Genomic DNA, 19727 nt, shown 5'->3' on the forward strand with positions numbered 1-19727 from the left:
CTTGGCAAAGAGTGACAGGAAAGTCCATGCCAGGAATGGCCATTAGAAATGTAAAAGAGCCCTATGTGCTTTTTGCCTGATCCCCTTGCTTTCATCTTTTTCTCCTTTTTTCTAACAACTGCTTCCAGCATGGGCAATGCCAGCTCTCTGCATACTCTCGCATCTTCTCTTTCCCTCTTCAGATCATTGCAGTAACCCAGTTCTGGCTGTCATGTGTTAGAGCTCCTTTTACAAGCTGCTCACCAAGCGGAGCTATTTTAATGGGCCAGGACAGGTACAGTCCCTCGTAATTACACACCACTTCCCCACCCTGAGTGGCAGCCAAGCCTCTGTGCTGTGCTGCTTATCACAGAGAGATTAAAAAGTTTTATAACTACATGCAAAGCGCTGCTAAATCCCATTCTTCCCAGATTAAAAGCAGATGCTCAGATAGACTGAATCAGATTGAGTGAATTTATTCCGTTAATTTAGATGTATAAAAGCTTCCAACAAAGACCGACTTAAGTCTGTGTTTAAACACGACTGGCAGTATTTTCAGATGTAAGAAAATACTGTGTCAGTGTAAACCAAACCTTCTTGTTTATTGTTACAGCGGCCTTGGTCCAGCCCTGGTACCAGTGAAATCAGTGGAAATCTGGACGGATAAGGAACAGTTCAGACCTATTTTAGGGCATGTCTTCCAATCTGAGGAATATACGTGTAAAGAACCACAATTCATTATACTAAAAGGAGTTATTATAAATACGCCTAAAAAAAAAATCTAATAAATTAAGGCTTTAAAAATGTTAAAAGTCAGAGAAAAGAAAATGTTCCAACTTTGACAAGGTTTTAGGTAAGCCTTGTTTTCCCCCCTTTCACTGCTGCTCCCTGAAGTCTCAATCAAGAGACTCTCAAAGTCAGGAAGCCAGACAGACTTCCAAAATATGTGGTGACGCTAAGGGGCCTTGTGAACCGGAAACAGACATTTACTGTCTTCTTTCCCAACCCAATTGGCTCCAAGTATCTGTAGCTGATGTTCTGGGATCTTGGGTTGTGGCCAGAAGACCTAACCTGAGAGACTGGGAGCGCGCAGATCATGGAGGTCATGAGCCGCTTCATCTCCACCCACTTCTCTTGCAGGGAGAGTTTACAACGCTGGCACTTCCACAACAGGAGAGAGGAAAAAAAAAAAAAAAAAAGAAAGGAAAAAAAAGAGGATGTTTTTAATCCATTAGACTGCTGCTGATTCAGTAATAATAAACACGAGCCTGTTTCCTTGATTATTCTGTACACAGCAAACATTTGTGTAATGTGTCATTTAAGTACGTGCGCTGCAAGGATCTCTCATTGAAGCATGTCTGCGCCAATAACAAATATATGAAAATGTGCCTTTGTGTGCGTTTTTGCGTGCCTGCATGAGCAAGAAAGAGAGCAAGAACTCAATTCCCGAGACCCTTAGTCATCCTCTGATCTTTTATTTCTGAGGGTGATCAAAGTACCAGCTTTTGAGAAGACAATTTCTCTCTGCTAGGCTAAAGATATCAGGGTCAGAAGATAGCGCGCTTCCCAACAGCCTGCTAGGAATGAATGCTGTAAAAGGCCGGGATGTTTGCAGGCAGCGAGAGGGGAGCTTGCTGCTGCTGTTGCTGCTGCTTTTGCTGTGCCTCTTGCTGTGTTACAGACATCTTGACTGGCCTCACTGATTTAATGATGAGTGTTTGTTGGCCTGCAAAATGCAAACACATTGTAAGACTGTTTGTACGCTAGCTAAACTTTTGCAGACAGTTTACATGCTAGAATGCCTTCTCTGCACACATTGATCTGTATTTTTACAAAGTGTATCTTCCTCTCTCAGTGCAGACTTTCTTTCGCTCTTCTTTCACCTTAACGTTGCAAAACACGTTAACGTTGCCTAACTTCTGATCATATGAGTAGCTCCTTTACAGTTTGTTGAAAAACTACAACTGGATTCAGAGACAAAACGGAGAGGACAATTGTACAGAAAGGTCAACGTTTCATTTTGAAACAGTTCTTACGTTTCAGTATTAACCGCACGTTTTTTTGCAAAGAGCTAAGTAAGGCCAACACGAAATGCTTTATTTCATATCAACGAAAAAATGAAATAGTATATGTTTTCCATTTTCCATCCCCTCTCCCAAAATCCCATCCCTCATTTTTTCCAGCTCAGTCATGGCCTGAAACTTTTATCATTTACACAACTGTATCTCAGAGAAGGGGAAGCACTTAGGGACTTTGCTGAATCATGGCTTATATTTATCATTGGTATTAAAGTGACAATACATAGGAGAACATAAAATTTGAAAGTTTAAACTGAAATACATGTGGTAGCTGATATTGTATTATCGGTGTATTGATATGAAATTGAGAGTGACCAGATACAAAAAGGTAGGTAAGGGACAAACAGCTGCTAATTCTTCGTGCTACTATTCTTCAGAATTTTTTTACCTCCTCTATTTTTAATAAAATCTAATCCACGCTTAGAGTGATGATCTGTGTCTCGTATTTCAGTCTCAGGCTAGACCAGAGCTCCAGGACTGGACTACTTCTAGCTGAAGGCTTTCAGCGTTAGATCTGACTGTGCCATTGTCCAATCCGTTGCCACTCTGTGTTTCACCTCAGTTCTTTGAGTCAGGAAAAGTAGGAATGTAGATCTGAATCTGGATCCAGAGCTTTAATACCAGACAATCTCTATTCTGACATTTTCTGAAGCTACCCGCCCCGCCCCCCCCAACAAAAAAAACCCAACCCAAAACTAAAAACAATTAATAAAACACAAAGAGTGAAATTTTAGCCCTGCTGAAGTTGATGGTGAAACTCTCACAGACTTTAGTGGAGCCTGAACTTCATTTAAAATATTTATGTTCTGGCAATCAACCAAAACCTCTTCCCAGTAGCTTGAGAAGCCGTATCCCCCTCTATCTCAGTTTATCTTTCCATCGATGCTTTGCCCAATAATGCATCTCAGCCAGACATCGCGTGTGACTCCTGCTAATGTTATGTTTCTCACTCCTGCCACTCATCCACTAGTGGCTGCAGTTTCCATTGCCTCCTCCCACAAACAGCTCCTGCCTTCCTTCCCCCTATGGCAGTTCCTATGCCAGAAAAGGATACGTTAGACCCAGTCTCCTGTTCCAAACCTCTCCTCAGAACTCCTCTTTTTTGGTCTGCTCTCTCTTGAAATTCATTTTATTCCCTCATTTGGAATACTGCTCATAAACTTTAATTACTGAAATGTCTTCATGAATAAACAAAAAGTGGTGAGTTAAAAATGCAGTAAGGAAGTTTCAGGTTAGACGCTAGGGGAAAATAGTAATCTGGAAATTGCTGACGTATCTCATAAATATTTGGGAGGCATTTTCTACTTCCAGATGTCATTGACTCTGCTGAGAGAGCTCTGGGCTAAGCTTTACATTGCAAGACGAGCCTCAGCCATACCAAAAAATAAAAGAGGGGAGGCACATTCGAAGCCTGAAGAGGGGACGACATTGTCCTATCTGTGCCGACTCGCAGAGCCACACAGGAGGCAACCTGAAGGTGTGCAGGAATGTCATACCGCCATCGTGTCCCCGGGAGCATGGGGGACTTCCAGGAAAGTGAACAGGTCTGCACACCCCCAGCCCTTCAAAACCCTGCTGACCTTAAGGCAACCCTTACAGGATATTTCCTAGACATTGTTCAGGATTGGCGCAGGAGGTTTGCATGTGTTTCATGGAAGGTGTATGGGTTTGGGACACCAGGCACCGGCTGAGACGGGAATTTCCATGCAGCCCAGCAATCCTGTGACTTTTTGTAGCTTACGCATTGTCTGTCTTCAGCCAGCTGGACAACAGTCCCGGCTCCTTGGCACTTATGGCACATTTTTCCAGTAAGCTCTAATAAAACGCTTCCTATCATCCCGTTTCGTTGGAATGAGGAGGGTTCCCACAGAAAGTGTGCAAACTTGGCAAAACACAGTAAAGCCAGTGTTATCCCAGCAGAGCAAACATGAAATAAACCTTTCTTATCATGTAATAATCAAAGGGCCTTTCAGATGACTCTGACACTCCTTTTAGGTACTGTGGGATAATATGTTAGGTGCCAGACTGCCACATTTATCCTCAGTTCTCCTCTGAACTGGAAATAAGGATAAAAAATTTAATGACACTGTCCTTAGACATGGCTTCGCAATATGCTACATGTCTAGACTGCTGTAAAATTAGGAGGATTTTGTTTGAATGACTTGTTTATATGAATCCCATAATAAATAGCCCGACGCTCCTTAGTTGTATTAAAAACACATTGGAGCAAATTCTATGCCTGATTACACCACTGCAAGTCCACCATCAGCTATCAGGAGCTACTGCTTCAGAGCAGAATTTGTTTTGCCATGTTTGTATTCATTGCACTGATGAGAAGTATGACTCCAGGGTGTTGTATGTATTGGAGCATCAAGGTGTGTAAAGCTGGAGGAAGCCTAAGGCTTTTAAACCAAGAGGAGAGAATTAAATCAGCTTTTGACTCCATATAGTCCCATAGTTCATCTGCAATAGAGGTGATGCACAGGAAATGCAGAATATTAAAAAGATTCAGCAACCAGTGCCTGGCCCAAAGGAGAACAAAAGGAAACATCATTCCCAAAAATTGATGTGTTTGAGACTTCAACCTAAGGAGAAGCAGGCCTTGCAGAAGACCTGAGTCTTCCTGAAGAAGACAGACCATTTGTTGGAGAAAATTCAGTATTTCTTATGATGCTTTCTCAGTAATCCTTTTCTTCTAAGCTTTGGCTGCCCTGCCCCGGCTGCACCCAGTCTTACTCTGTCTTGCAAGTTAAGCAATTCAGATCTGTCTGGTCCTTGGATGGGAGAGTGGGCAGAGGTCCCAGTTATAAAAGTCACAGACCAAGAAGACAGAGCTGAGGAGTCGCTGACTGAGTGTGCAGAAGCTGGGACACTGTTCAGCCCCGCTGCCTCAGCCTTGTTTAAGCAGACAGCCAACTTTTACTTTAATTTTCACTTCCACATAGGGGAATTTTCCCCAAAGCTGTGTGCTCAGAGTTGTGGGGGTCTCTATAGCCCTGTGGATTCATGCCAGGCCCTGTGCACTCTGAGACAGCTTCTGCTATGCACAGGGAGATGCCCAGAAGGATGTAAGTCTAAATCACTACCTTTCACTGGCCGAGGTCAAAATCACATTATTTTCCTTTCCCTGTGCTGTGATCAAGTTCCTTTGGAGTAGCTGACTCAAACGCCCAAGGCTGTCATGAGCCAACAGGTTTCTGCAGCATGAGGCTCATCCCCAGGGCTCCAGAGGGGCTGCTGAGGAGCTGGTGGAGATATTGGCTTCAGAAAGCAACAGTTTTGCCCCAGCATCACCCAAGCAGCCGTGGCTATGGGTTTCCAGCCCAGCTTTGCCCCCAGCTGCAAAAGCTGCGGAGAATGAGGAGGTAAACAAGGCTGAGGAAGACAACTAGTTTGAGAAGCTGCTTCAAAAAGGGACTTTTTCTGAGCTTGAAAAACACAACTTGCTGAACTTCATAAAGGTGCATGCTGGGTTGAGGAAAGAAACCTCAGCTGGTGGCAAAAGATTGTGTTCCAGATGCAAGATGATGAACCGTCACTGCAGAAGGTCAGGATGACACAGGCCACCTTCCAGGAAATCTGCAGGAAGCACAGCACCAAGCTGCAAAGGCAACGCAAAAGAGGCAGCACAGTAATAGAAAAACTCTCTTATCTCTTCAAAATCATGAAGCCATCACCATCCTGCCTTCTGCTAACCAGGTCAGCTTGGGTGGGTCACCTGTGAGGCCACCAGGATAAAAGCATACCAAGGGAGGTCTCTCGTGCGCATACGGAGGCTTGTTTGCTGCTGTAGCAGATATACTAACATTATAGCCAGTTGGTCTGGAAATGTGTCCAGGGCTAAGATCCTTGGGAATTCCCATCTCTCTTCCTCTGATGAAAAAAGCCCAGTGTGTGGCTGACAATAGTGCAGCAATCTACAAAAACATCTTCTTGTGGTTCATCAGTCAGTGGAAACACCTGCAGAAACAACAGCCATGATGGTACTGTCTTGAATGTGCCATGGTGCAGTCACGCAGTAGGTGCCCAGCACTGCCCGTGAGCCTGTCCTTGCCCCAAACCCAGCACCTTGGGTGTATGTCCAGAGGGTGAGGCGACTGTGCTCTTGACCTGGAGGAGTGCTGGCACACCTGCCTACATGCCAAATTGAGCATGAAAGTGCATATTAAACCCATCTACATGGCTTCAGTCAGGTTTCTCTCTCAGCAAGGAGCTGGTAACTAACTCCTAAGTGTTCACAGGGAGGAAGCTTCCTAAATGGTCCTCTCCTGTGGAGCAGTTGCTGTTGGGAGCTGAGAGAAAAAGCCCCCATTCCTCCAATGCTGGTTGCCATCACCTGACTTGGGCATTTCAGGGGAGGCCAGCTGTTTAGGTGAGCCACCTAGTTTAACTGTTTAACTTTGCCTTGAAGAGGCTAGAGGTGCTTACACCTGGTGTGTCAAGTTGAATGGATGGCAAGTCCAGGTGGTATGGAGTTGTCTGCTCAGTCTTAGGACTAGCATCCTGCTCCACTCAGTTGACCATGTTCCTTTACAGGTACTCATCTTTGGCTTCACGTGTGACAGCACAAGTCAGGAAGCTAATATGAGCTGGAGAATTAAAAAAAGGCTGCCCTTGCACGTGCATCATTGTAATCCCAGTACAACCAGAGAGTGCCAAACAGTACAGCATTTAGCACAGACATCCATTTGGAGCCAGGTAGGATGCCTCAAGCATTTTAGGCATGGGATCAACAGCGAGTATTTTCCTAACTGAAGCATGATTTAATGCTTTAATGAGGATATCAAAAACATGGGAAGAAGAGAAACTGGACTGATGGCTGCAAATTTTCTACTGAAAGAGAAGATTATCCTAATGATAGTAAAGGCCTGGGAGCAGATTAGAGCCTTGGCGGGGATCTGGTATATAACAGTGACACCCAATGTCTTTTGCATTAGCCACTGCTTTTTGAGGAGGTCAGCTTTTGTTTCTAGGATTCTGTATCTGGTTACTTCAGGGCATTTTCACTTGGTCTAATTTTGCACAGCTAATTTAGTCACCAACATGACAAGTCTACCTCCCCAGACTATCTTTACCATTAGCGGAGAGACAGACTGGTTCTTCTGGAACAGTCTAGAGCTCAAGTTTACCTTGGATACCTCTGAATCCCTCTGAGGCACTTCCTAACTCTAGATTAAGTCTATAGCCTCATAAATTAGGGATTTGGGTCAGTGTTTGAATTTATGTGATGTAAGTATCAAATGGGCCCCTCTAGGCCCATTTCAAATCCACTTCATATATTTCACTGGAGTTACTCTGTATTTACATCGCTGTTTGCGAGATCAGGATTTGACATAGCTCTCATCTTCACTCTGGCACCTCTTGGTCTTCATCAGGAGGCTGCTGGTGGGTTTGGGTTTTGTTTTAATGTCGGTGCACTCATTTGCTAGTTTTCGGTTTGAATGGATGTGAGCGTTGGCTTCTCTGAGATATCTGAGAAGCTTCTCCATCAGTGGGGGCAGCCTCAGCAGATTCTGCACTTTGCTTTCGCTTCCCATCCCCACGCTTCAGTGCAGCACCAAGCCAATTATATGAATTAATCGCATCACATTTACTGAGGCAACTGCACAGCAATTACACTAGCGCTGAAATCCCCTTGGTGGCGTAAATATGGTTAAAGCGCATTTATGCTGTGCTGCATGGCTATATTTGTATAGTCTGATTAGTTCCCCTAGTCCACTTTGAGGAGCAACGGACACGTGAGAGGAAAGAGCGAAATTTAAGCGCAACTGAAGTGAGACATGATGTGCACACACAGTGCCGCACGCACCTCCGCTACAAGCTCACCCAAGCTAGTGGACTTATGTCAAAACCACATTTGCCCCATGGTGGTTTGGTTATGTCCTATGAAAGGCCAAGGCCACACTGCAGGTGAGGAAAGCTTGGCTCTGTACAAGGTGACGCTGGCAGCCCCAGAGGGCTTTACTCTGTCACAGTAATGTCCTTCTGCCAGACAGCTGACCTTTGTGAAAGCAAGGTTGGTTTGCTTCTGGTCGTGCACCATCAGGAGACAAACACGCAGCTCTGCCAGCTGGGAGTGGGTGCCTGGAGGCCCAGGTCCTAGGCAGGGTGGCTGCCCCAAGGGAAGCACACATTGAGGCTCTGGGTTCAATCAGCAACCATGGCTCAAATCCTCAGCTTTTAGAGGAGGAAAGATGAGTGCTGCCATGCTGCTGGTGCCCATTTGACTCTCCCGGCTGATGAAGAGGCATCTAGGTAGGATCTAGGTAGGTGAGTGCCCCCAGATTTTCTGTAGCTCCGTATTGGCATCTCCCTAGGCATTATTCGTAATACATGGAGAGGTTAAAAAGTTCTACAGTCTTTCTGCGCTCCTCCGCACGACATATTTATGCAAAATCTCCCTAAAATGAACGGATGCAGAGAGACATGGCCCTCCTGGAGCAGGTTAAAACAGTGAGAAGCAAGCAATAACTGGCGAGCAACATCCAGCTAACCTCAGAGACACATGCCAGGGTACCCACAACTTCTCCATGAGAACAAATACTGCAAGCGCCAGCTGATACTGCATTTAGTGCCAAACATTAACCACAGAAACAATCAGTAGCTGTTAATAATGATACCTCTTTCAAATAAAGTAAAGATTTTGAACACAGACTGAGGTGAATTATGTGAATTTATTAGAATGTGGATCAGTGTTCATCTTAATGGAGCTGACTTAAACTCAGAAAACTGGATTACTCCGAATTTCTTAAAGAAATTTGTTGGTTAAATGCAGATGTCAGAACTTATAGGGTTGGCTATCTAGTGGGTTTTCACAATAAGATGTGAATTAGTCATGGAAAAAAACATGCAATAAAGCTGTTTTTCTTTAAATAATTATTAGTTTGTGATGCAGTGTACGCCAAGTAATCAGTGAGTTTTATGGTAAGCTTGAAAACCCATAGTAGTGTAGGAAGTCTGCTTCTTTGTGGACAGTGCCGTTATTATCACACTGCAAATCATTACATTGCAGACACTTGCAAAAATCAGCAAGAAATTATGAGTAAGACACTCAATGAAATCTGGGAGGCTTGGCATTTCCTCCTGGTTCAGCCACAGGCTTTCTGTGCAACCTAAAAAACATTATTGATTTTTTTTATTGCCACAGTTTTCCCTCAGTAAAATGGAGATAACAATATTTCCTTTCTTTACAACTTCTTTTTTGCCTTTCTTTTCTATTTAGATTGGAAACTTCTTTCAACTGGGAATATCTCTAACTGCATATTCATCACAACAAGCAAGGGAGCTCTTCCGACCACAGTAGAAATAGTAAAATGAAGAAACAAACAAGAAGAGAGTGAAAAAACCAGGATGACTCTAAACAAAGAAGAATGAAAAAGTGTCCTGAGTTAAAAAAAAAAAAAGAGAGAGGTAAAAGAAGTAAAAGGGAAGCGTGAGTTAGACAAATTGAAGAAACAAAAGACAGAAAGCAGACAAAAATAGAAAAACCGCCAGGGCGAACCCCCAGAATCAGAAAAACAGAGTGAGGAAGAAGAAACAGGGGGAGCAAGACAGAAGCCCCAAGGCACAGAAGACTAGCAAAAGGAGGGAAGGCAGAAATACAATGTTGAAAATATTTTTAGTATGGTCTTAGGCTGCACTAAAATCCTAATAATGAGGGAGAAGGTTCAGAAGAGACTGACGTCTTAGTTTGGGTCCCCTCTTGCATAGTCTGAATATCTAGAACATCGGTGATTCAGTTGCAGTTTGGGTGTCTGGGAATACAGGGTTGGGCCCTTATGGTGCACTTGGGAAAAACACACAGAGCCATGCCCAGAAGCAACGTGATGGAGGAGTGGTGTGATGTCAGCATTGCCTGGGGAAAGAACAATTTCTTGCAGATCACCGAAAATCAAAAGTGCTTTCCAGGAAGCAAAAACCTGGCCATCGAAAAAGAACACAATCATGCATGAATGAGAAGCAAATAAAATTCACTTTCAGACATGCAGCTTTGAGTCATGGAGGAGTGCATGCACCCTGTCTATTCTGTGACTCAAAATACAATGGGGTTTTTGCAACGTGAGAGAAAGTCTTGTGTCCATCTTGCATGTCACCTTTCCCATGAAGTTTCAAACAAATTAGACCTATTCCTCTGATGGCAAAACATGGTCTAGGTATAAAGGCCACATATTTTTAAAACTCAAATCGTGTTGCTCTTGTGATTTCGCTCTTGGGGCCTGTGCCTTTCTCTCTTGAGGAGTGGTAAAAGGGACCAAAGATGTAGGGGGAGGTGGGGGGTGGTGTATATGAAAGAGAGGGATGGAGGAAGACCAAGACGGCTCCACAGAAAGGATGCACCAAGAACAGCTCAGTAAATCCCCTATCCCACGTTCACATCTCTTATTTTACATCAGAAGCTTTGCATTTCAGCTTGCTGGGGCTTGGAGCTGTGCATTACATGGATCCCCTTTCCCAAAGATGTTAAAAGAACAGCAACCGAAACAAGCCCCAGTAGCTGTGATTTTCTGTGTTTAATTTTTGATCAATTCACCTCTAAAATAAATACAACAGCAATACTGTATTTACAGATCACAAATGCCAGTACTCTCTCATGAATGAATCCAATGATACTTATTCACAAGACCGAAGTATTTGTCCCACATACATACACTTTAAACACCATATACCTTAAGAAGCACTTTCCTACAAAGCAGAACAAAGGAATCATGGTATCCATCAGACGAAGCATAGCTGGATCATGCCCATAAAGAGTTCAGCAGGAGGAATTCTTGTTGCTTGACATGCAACTGAAATAAAACCTCCTCTGTCTCTGGAAAAGCTTTATCACTCAGCTATACTAAGGCTTGTAAAATATCTTATACATCTATCCCCTTTTCTTAACTGAAATATCGAGGCCCTTTTTTGCATCTTGATACATCGGCAAAATCCTCAAAGAACAGATCACAAATATCTCCCATATTAATGTAAGAGAAAGGTTATTTCTGAATTTGAAAACATGAGCAATGTAGGAGATACGACTTTCTGAGGAAGGAAGCAGTCACACTAGAGTGATTACTTTTATCCTGATGTACCACAAAATAGAAGTACCAGTAATAGCTAAATCAGTTTTCAACCTCATTTATATTGTAATCACAATTAAGGTAAATTGATGCAACTGGGGTTTCAGCCATTCTGAATGGTGCTTAAACAAAGTTTCATAGTGATGTAAGTAGACTGGCTTTAAATAAATCTGATTACATCTCTGCCAGTTTTTAAGCATGAACAAGTCCTTGGTGATCACAGCAGTGAATCTCCTTCTCGATTATGCTAGTGAGCACCACCACTGCAGTAAGAAGCTGCTTGCTCCTAAGTCAACATATCAGCCCGTCTCCCGCTGGAGAAATAATCCATGAAGTTGAGGTTGCAGTCGGAGGCCAAGATGTTTCACTCAAGACTCTTGGAGAGATGTGATGTTCCACTGAAATGCTGGGAAACGGCCATACAAGAAAGGCTTCTGCTCCATTGAAAGGGCTAAATGCAGCATGGGTGTCTGAGATAAAGCTCTGCCCGACTTCCATACGGCAAATATTTAAAGCTGATGCTGAAATGTCTCTTCTTGAATGTGGTTTCCACTTGAGAGGTGTTTTACTTATTTTTCCTCTCAGTTTATCATGCTTCATATTTTGGGAGTGAATCACTGACATCCAGCAAAGTACAATTTTTACTAGCATTGCCTGAACCACAGATTGCTGGCTCAGGTCCACATGTTTGAGCAGGCACAAACAGGCTTCTAAGAGATAATACTCATACTCTAAACTCATCAGACAATAATCTCATGACTTGTACAAATTAAATGTATTAAAATTCGGATAAATAATGTGTATACGCATTGTCATTATTGCAGACTGGTAGTTTTTGTTTAAGACTGCAACCCAAAATGTACAGGGAGGGCAGTAAACAGTTTGGCAATCCACTTGGCATCAACTTTCAGATTGATAAAGCTTCAAACTACTGGTCTTTTCTTCATGCTGTTGGAGAGGGAGAAATGATCGATGATGTAGTTGTATTACTTCTGAAGACTGGGGGACATGTACACAGGTTTGGCCACAGACCATTTTGCAGGAGAGAGGTGCTTATAAATCACCCAGGGTTGCTTCCCATAAATCAGAGAGGGACAGCTTTTCTGAAAAACAGAAAGTTAGGTGAATGTTGGGCTCTCAGTGAGCTCATTTCCAGACCTGCTGGACCATATAGCAATGCATACCCTTATAAGTGAAATATTTAGCAATAAGGGAGCCAACCAGATCACACTGCCTCAGAGGAAAGGTCCCAGTCAGGTTTCTGAAGGAATGTCAAAGTCTTAGAGAAAGGGCTGGGAGGTAGGAAGGATGCTTGAGGCTAATCACTACCGCTGTGGGACAGAGTATTAAAATGTACAGGAACAGGTACCAATTAATGTTTGGCAGGGAAGCAGAAAAGCCTCAGGAAGATGCCAGAGGATTTCGTCAGGACAAACTTGAACAAGAACTAAAAAGTTCAAGAACACGAGATGGCGTTTCCAGAGGTACTTCCCATTATAGGCAAAGATAAGGTTCATTGTCTCACATGTGGGAGAGGAGGTAAAACTGTACTACAATTTTCTGGGAAGAGACTACAATCCCCCCATGCCCTGTTGATGAGAAAGAAGGTAAATCCAACACGTGTGGGTGAAGTGTGAAGTTCTGCACACTTCCCTTTGGGTTTCGCAATGAAATGAGTTATTTCCGGAGTCCCAGCTTTGAAAAAATACTCTAAAAACCTTGTCTCTAATGACTACTTGTCACAAATACATAGAGCAGCTATACACCAAGTTAAAACACTCTCCCATAACCTAAAAGACAAGTGAGTGCACTGCAGCGATACTTAAATTACGTTGCAGTAAGCCACCTGGATTAAGGAGGGCTGGAACTGATCTGGCTGACCTGAGCTGGTTACACAGAGCCAGCTGGTTTTCCACTCCATCCCACATTGACCATACAAGATTTTCCATTGCCTAAGTAAAATTCTGCCTCCCATTATCCTAAATAATGGCAGCTGACCGTATGTAGAGTGTTTGTATCATGTTGTGCCTCAACATGACATGGCACAAAGTGTCGTCCTGTCATAACTCTGGATCAGACAACATTATCAACAGTCCTAAAATATGACTTAAAGCAGAAGCATTAACAGTTTGGAGGCAGAGCGCTTAGGTGGGAGATTTTAGAGCAACTCCCTAGACTGATCCAGTATGACTATACTGGTAAATTATAAAGTATCACTGCCGTGGACTTGGGTGCTGGGACATGGTCATGCTATTAAACAGTTAGAAGGGTCCCTGGCACAATTTTAGCCCAGGCCTGCTAGCATGGCTCAGGAGTCAGCATGGGTCATAGCCCAAGCACCTCAGCTCCTGCACCTGAGGATGGGAGCATGCAACAAGAGTGGCCCTGACCAAGAAGATGCCACAGAGCTGGAGAGTACCCCAGCTCCGCTCTGCATTTGGGTACGCATGTAGCTGTTTGGTCCTTCTTGAGGCTTCTACATCTCCTGCGTCTTGGGTGCTAAGTCTTCTCTCTGTGTGTGAGAAAAGGGCTTAAAGGCTTTTGATTCATCTTAATGAGGTACAGATTTATTGGGAAAAAAAAGGTCTTTAAAAGTTTTGAGAGAGGGAAAACGTTGTTTCCTGCCTGCTTTAGCCTCAAGTCCTTATAGGATGAAAGTTGCATTTATGCTGTATTAGATATGGGAGCAACATGCAGATAAGAGATCTGTGTCTCTTCCAAGACAAAAATGTGCTGGCTTTAGCCCTGTACATTTTAGCTCTTACGGTAGATCAAAAGTGACTTAAAGTAGGGCCAATGGCTTTCCAACAGCACGGACCAAACCTCCAGACTCTTTTTATTAGTCTAACAGTTCCGAGCCACTTCAGGCCAAAGAGACACCAAGACCATCTTGTCTCTACAGCAGGCTTGGGGAGAAGCAACTTCTTACCTAACCTAATGGGAGGCAACTTTTCACAGTTGTACACTGAAGCTGTGCTCAGATTTCAGGGATTAGCTTATTGCTTCATGTGCTGAAGTACACGAAAGGATCAGATGCTCTTGGTGAACCAGGTTCCTGTTTTGAAAGAAAGAGGAAGGTACACAGCAAGACATAGATAACTTATCTGTGTTTGTAGCGAATTTTCTTTTTTTTTTCTTTTATACTATATGAGCAATAAAAAGCTATTTACAAGGCATACAAACTTCAGTTTATAGCTAGAAAGATGTTTCTCTCTGTCTGCGTTGTCTCTGCAAGTGTCAAAACAGTCTTGTATTTCATACCAATAAAACATGAATTTCATGCCAAGAACAGCAAGAAACAAAACAAAATGAAGCTATTTCCTCAGAAAAAAAAAATAATAAAAAGATCGGACTCTTGCAAATCTGCCTCTGATCCTGTAATTGGGCTGGTGGGAGCAGACACCATGGGAACCCGTATAGCAGCCTGCCTGCACGGATCTGTTCCAGTAGGCCCCCCTGTAGTCTCCAAACCATACTGGGAGGGTGCTTCTTTCCCCTGATTAGTTCCTTGCTTCTCAAGTATTCCAGTTAATTTCAGAGGGTGAAGGGTTGTGAATTTAGCCCAGAGTGCGAAATCCAGAGTTATTGCTAGAGTTGGTTAAAAATTTTTCCAATGGAATGCTTTTTTTCCATCAGAAAATGCCATTTTGTCAAACCAAAACTGCTCTCTGAGGCATGTTGATTTTCACAACCTTTTGTTTTGGGGAAAAAAATTGGGAAGAAGTATTGTGAGAAGGTCAAAATATTCCATTTCAACATTTTTGGAATGGAAGCTAAGGGGGAGGAGGTGTTTTTTCAAAGCTACTTTTAGTTTCAAACTGTAATTTGCTTTCTATCACAGAAAGAAAAGTGTTGCGATACAAGGATTTTTTCAGTCATGGCAATTCATTTGTTTTCATTCTGATTCAGTGCAAAGTAAATGTTAATTTCCTAGAACTCCTTTGGAAATGGAAATTTCTTGTGTTTTCACAGCATTAGTTAGGCCTATGTTATAGTTGTGAATATATTGGAGATGCATTTTATCCATCAATCTTTGCAACAAGTGCTTAGATGGTTATTTGATCCCAGCAATTTTCTCGGTTAAATGAAAACCAACATTCATACAAACAACACTTGGCTTGAATAAATGTTCACAGATAGTGAACAATGAAGACATAAAACAGGCAAATGTGACAGCTGATTGTGATTTGTCATAGTACTCTTGTACAGATTTTTAACCAGTCAGACAGATTTCATGCTTGTTAACTCTGAAATGAAGACAAGTAGTAGATCTTAATATATTTTGAGTAATGTTTTTAGATGTGGCCCTGCTGCAGCTAGAAAATGAAGCTTATCCATAAATTAATCCCAGTTCAATTAGAATGGGCTTAATTAAACCAGGTGTAATTTTTCCTGGGTGATAATTAAATATTTTGTCTTGCTTGTACTTCCTTAGTGCGCTCACTTTATTTTAATCATTTGATGTATTAAGTCTCGGAAGTCACACAGCACATCGATCTGTCACAAATGAATAAAAGGATTAAACAGTCAGTTTGATATCTGTGCTTAGCTCTGAAATACCACCTCACAGAGATCTCCTTATATTTATACTTTTCTAACTATACTCCATACTTTGACCAGTTAAATAATCCAGAACTGTACTAATTTACACCACATTTGCACATCTAAAAGGGTGTTGAAAAACTAAGGGATCAAAGATGTTAGAGCATAGTGTGGAACTAAAACAAAGAGTAGCATTATTTGTTTGATCCTGTTAAATTTCTAAAAATATCTTCCTCTTTAATAAGAGAGTAGGGTGACTCACAGGAATTTAGAAACTTGGCCATGGTAGAGACGTATCGCCAGCACCTTGTGGGCAGAACAAACACATCCAACGCTCCAAGAGAGGAGGTGCCATCACGAGGAAAGGCCTCTCCTTCCACCGCTCCTGCTTGCCCAGTACAAGTCAACAACTTCCAGGCCTGCCAAGTTAGTCCCCCAAAAGCACAGGAGTGGCTTAAGAACTTCAGCGTCCCAAAAAACAATGAATGTCAGGTCCCTTTTAATTGCCTTTGGACCTTTGAATGTTTTGGTTTCTTGTTCTGAAGACACGTCTGCAGCCTTAAAGGACAGAAACTTAATTCTTAAAGACAGGCTGATATTTCCAGTTACTCGCCTGATGCCAACAGACGGGATTTTGATGTGGGAGGAAAGACAATCAGAAAACATCATACATGCCCACTTCTTCAGACATACCCAGGCTGCGTCGTTTGCAGATGCAGAGGTGGTGAATCCTGTCATATGTACCTTGGAAAAGAAGAGCAATAAATCTTGACTGTGATCAGCAAAGTATTATTCTTTCTTAAGGGAGTACCACTAGATCTTCAGCTAATACAAGGTATCCTGAGCATAGCAGGTCCTTAAAGGCTATGAAGAAAAAACATGAGAATGTTATAATTCAACTCAACTGAATCCGGACTGGGTCCTAAGTACATCTACATTGTTCGGCCTTTCATTTTCATGTGTGTGCAATAAATCATAAGAAAACAGATCAAATCCAAAATGTGTGTATTGATGGATGAACTAGAATATCCATGTGTACATATAAATTCAGTACGACAATTTATGGAAAATTTATGTGTGTATGTCCTTTTTGGAAGTATTCACAGGATGAAATAACTATCATAGTTACAGAAAACTCACTTCTTTATAGTATGAACTGTGTTACGGTTTTTAGAGAGCATAATGTGAGGTTCTGTCTTCATCAGGCATTTATAGAGACAATAAAAACTACAGGAAAAACGTTTTACTCAGAGCTTAAACACACACTCCCTGGCCCTTTCAGGTTGCTTTCAGCATCTTCTTGCTCGTGCTGTCACTACACCCTCATATTCCCTCTTCCTGTGGCAGGCCATTGGCATAAATTCCCTGTTTATACTTCCACTTTGTGCCTACCTCGGAAAATCACTGCTTCATCCCTCCTTAGTTTAACTAGAATCTGAATGTGGACATTGTTCAGAGGTGCAAGTGTAGAGACGTAATCCTAGCAAGCAGCAAGGGGTCCATATAAATTGTAGTTGCTTTGTCTGACAATTTCCTGGACTCGGGTCCTAGCTCCTCAGTTGACCTTCTGCAATTTTTTTTTCTGTCTTTGCTTGTTTTTGATTTAGAAGAATGGGCTAGAGTGACCCTTTCCCTCCCTTCTTTTATATGGCCTATTGCCACTTGGATTCCTAGACAATAGATCAAGTTCTGGGCTCTGTTAGAAACTATATTTTTTAAATAACATTGTCTCTTCTGACTCAACCATCTATGTCAAATGCACGGCCTCAGTGGACTGCCACAGTTAAATGGAGAAGATGGTGTTGCCAATTGCTTGAGATGTTCTACCTTATTTACCAGGAATGTGCTTTTATTTTTTTTTCCCTCTGAACAGAGCAGGGATTAAAATAAAAACTTTTTTTTTTTTTTAAAAAGGAAGCATTTCAGAGGCTGTGTGGGCATGCCTTCGGTCAGATGCAGACAGGCTGCTCTGCAGGGGCTCCGAGGCGGCCGGACCCCGGCCAGCTGAGCACAAGAGCATCTTCTGAGGGGTGGCACAGACCAGCTGAGGCTCTCCTCCCGGGCTGGCTCTGCGCGCAGGTGGAATGGCACCAGCCAGGGGCACCAGGCTGCATAGACGTGCCCAGAGTCTTCTCCTGCCATTCGGGTATCTTTTCCATCCAGCATTTTGCCCCAGGCGCTCTCTCAGGTTTTCTCAGGACATGCTTATGGTGCTGTTCTGACTGTGTCCTTGGGACTTTTGTCACTCTGAGACTCCTTGGCTGCTCCGGCAAGTGCTGGCGTGCACCGCTGCATCCATCCGTGCTGCTGCCACCGCCTTTCCCGAGCTGCAGCGAGAGCAGGGCTTGCAGGCGCTGCTCCCCTCCCTTCCCTCAGTTCCCCAACAGAGCAATTACCCTTTCCCTCGTTAGGCCCCAGTGGAAGAGCCGCTTCTACCCATACCCACTTAACGAGACCTGACCCAGCTCGCTGTACCAATAATAACTGACACAGCCATGAAATACCTTTTACTCCCCAAGTGCTTACTGCTCCCAGCTCGTCACCTGGATCCTCTTTTATCAGATGCTCCTGACCTAAGTCCTGGTCCTCTGGTTGTGTTAACAGGGGTCTGTGTGAGATGAGCGGACTTGTGGGGAGCACCTATAGGGGATACAGGTAGAGGACCCCTGAAATGTAGCCATGACTCTATCAGCTGCCTAATGATAAGATCAGTGGTGGTAGGTGAGACTGAAGACAAGAAGTAGAAGGCAATATTGTGTTTAATTGAAACATCGGGGATGAAAAACTTGGCCTATTTGTCTAAATGGGATTTATCGCACTGAAGAAAACAACATACCTTCCTTAGACTGCTCATTTTCTTTGCAGTTGTTACAGGCCCTCGGTGCAAACTAATGCACAAATTAGAGTACTCGTGACCTTTAGAAAAGGTACCACTTTCAGTCTCCCGCACTGAAGTCTCCTTTCCCCGCCCACGCTCACACACAAGTCTTCTGCAAACAATATGTGGCATGCAGCAGGAATCTTCTGTTTGGTAGAAAGTTTTCCACAATTACATAAGCGCAGCCTGAGAGCCGATGCGGAGGTAGCCGAAAATGTGAGAGTGAGATTTACAGTAATATAATTAGATCACTTACAGTAAGAGGGAATGCTCTTTCCCGCGTTCGGACGAATGCCATAGGAGCCTCCCGCTACTCCTCCTCTGAGTCATCTTTCCAGAGGCACTTCTGAGAGCCAGCCACCCTCAGGTGCTGAGCAGTATTTGTTTGTGCTGGGGGGTGAAAAAAATGCGTACGCGCACACACAGCCCGAATTTGATTAAGCAAACACGGGCAAAGAAAAGCAGAGGGCTGTGGTTTCTTTGAATGTCTGTCTGTCTGCTTGGTGACAGAGCCAGCGCTCGCAGTCCCAGCCACAATACCTTGACTCATCACGCAGTCTAGAAGCAGGGCTCGGCCCCGGGGGGGCGGGAGCCGAACCACACACGAGCACCGGAGAGCAGCTGGGAGAGCACTGACAGCCTTTATCAGCCCTTCTCGAGGCTCCTCTTCCACGCTCCGTGGTAAACCGGGAGTCCAAGATTTATCGCAGTGGCATAAGCCAGTGCTTTAACTTTTGCCAGGTTAAATAACTTTGAAAGCGCTGCTTTGGCCTCGGGATTGAAACACATGGTTTGGAGCAACCCTAAGTTCCCTTCCAGGCTCTGCCTGGGCAAGTCGTTTATCTTTGGTGTACCAGCAATAGAATACTCTCTCTCGGCTCACAATAAATAATGGCTTGTGTGCATAATAAACCTTATCTACCTCCCAGGCATGCTGTGAGAATGGATGGATGTTTTAAAGGAGTTTTGTAAGCTGTCCATGAAAAGAGTTACAAGCGTGCAGTATGTAATTATGGCCCTTATCTTACACAACCATCCAGGTACTGAAGGAGCCCTGGCTTTACACATGCAAGGCAGTAAGGGCAAACTACAACACCAGACTTGCAGGAAGAAGAAGGAGAAGAGGTTTCCACTCCACAGCAGCTCCAGGTGAGCCTCAGTACTTATTCCAAGTGGAGCTAGGTACGGGAC

General features: G+C 43.5%; 1 long non-coding RNA gene across 1 annotated transcript; it reads right to left on the reverse strand.

Moving 5' to 3' along the window:
- Window positions 1–14054: 14054 nt before the first annotated feature.
- Window positions 14055–18890, reverse strand: LOC134513768 (uncharacterized). Its single transcript, XR_010070503.1, has 3 exons — window positions 18793–18890; window positions 16352–16402; window positions 14055–14171 (listed from the first exon to the last, which is right to left on the reverse strand). It is a non-coding gene; the product is annotated as an uncharacterized LOC134513768 (long non-coding RNA).
- Window positions 18891–19727: the final 837 nt, after the last annotated feature.

Source organism: Chroicocephalus ridibundus, chromosome 3, assembly GCF_963924245.1.
Source record: "Chroicocephalus ridibundus chromosome 3, bChrRid1.1, whole genome shotgun sequence".
Taxonomy (NCBI): Eukaryota; Metazoa; Chordata; class Aves; order Charadriiformes; family Laridae; genus Chroicocephalus; species Chroicocephalus ridibundus.